Below are 1132 nucleotides of genomic sequence, written 5' to 3' on the forward strand. Positions count from 1 at the left end.
CAGGGGCTCTACCACTGAGCCACACCTCAGCCCCTCACTGGGGGATTCTAGGCAGGGGCTCTACCACTAAGCCATGCCCCCAGCCCCTCACTGGGGGATTCTAGGCAGGGGCTCCACCACTGAGCCACACCCCAGCCCCTCACTGGGGGATTCTAGGCAGGGGCTCTACCACTAAGCCATATCTTCAGCAGGTAAATGTGCTCACAGCCATGGCCTAAATTCAATCCTCTTATAGTGGAGGGAGGGAGAGAACCAACTCTTCCTTTTTTTTTTTTTTTAAAGATTTATGTATTATTACATCTAAATACACTGTAGCTGTCTTCAGATACACCAGAAGAGGGCGTCAGATCTCATTATGGATGGTGTGAGCCACCATGCGGTTGCTGGGATTTGAACTCAGGACCTTCAGAAGAACAATTGGTGCTCTTTACCAGTGAGCCATCTCTTCAACCCAAGAACCAACTCTTATGAGTTGTCTTTTGACCTCCACATGTGCTCCCTGGTACTTGTGCCATCCATGTACATGCATGCCTACCCAAGAAGGGAGGGGTGTCTGAAGAGATGGCTCAGCAGTTAAAAGAATGTACTGTTCTTCTAGAGGACCCGAGTTCAAGTCCCAGATCCACATCAGGGGGCTGACTTTTTTTCAGCTCCAGGAAATCCAACACCTTCTTCTGGCCTCCGTGGGCAACTGTACAAACCTATGCTCTGACATACATATATACACGTAATTAAAAATCAGAATCAAGCCAGATAGTAGTGGTGCATGCCTTCAGTCTCAGCACTCAGGTAGCACAGCAGGCAGATTTTTGTGAGTTCAAAGCTAGCCTGGTGTAGTTCCAGGATAGCCAATGCTGCATAGGGACACCCTATCCCCAAAAACCAAAAACATAAATAAACAAATAATTAAATTAAATTAAAATGAAGCAAGGGCTTTATGAGCTTTAGGACAACCTGGACTATACAGTAAAAACCTGTAAAATGCACACACACGCAACATACACATACACACATGCATACACACACACACATACACACACATTTATGTATGGCACTAAAGAAGAAGACAGAAATGACCTCCAGGTAGCATTTTTTTTTCATCTGACCTCTTTTTCCTTCTTCTTCCCTTCTA

Source organism: Mastomys coucha, unplaced genomic scaffold, assembly GCF_008632895.1.
Source record: "Mastomys coucha isolate ucsf_1 unplaced genomic scaffold, UCSF_Mcou_1 pScaffold21, whole genome shotgun sequence".
NCBI lineage: Eukaryota > Metazoa > Chordata > Mammalia > Rodentia > Muridae > Mastomys > Mastomys coucha.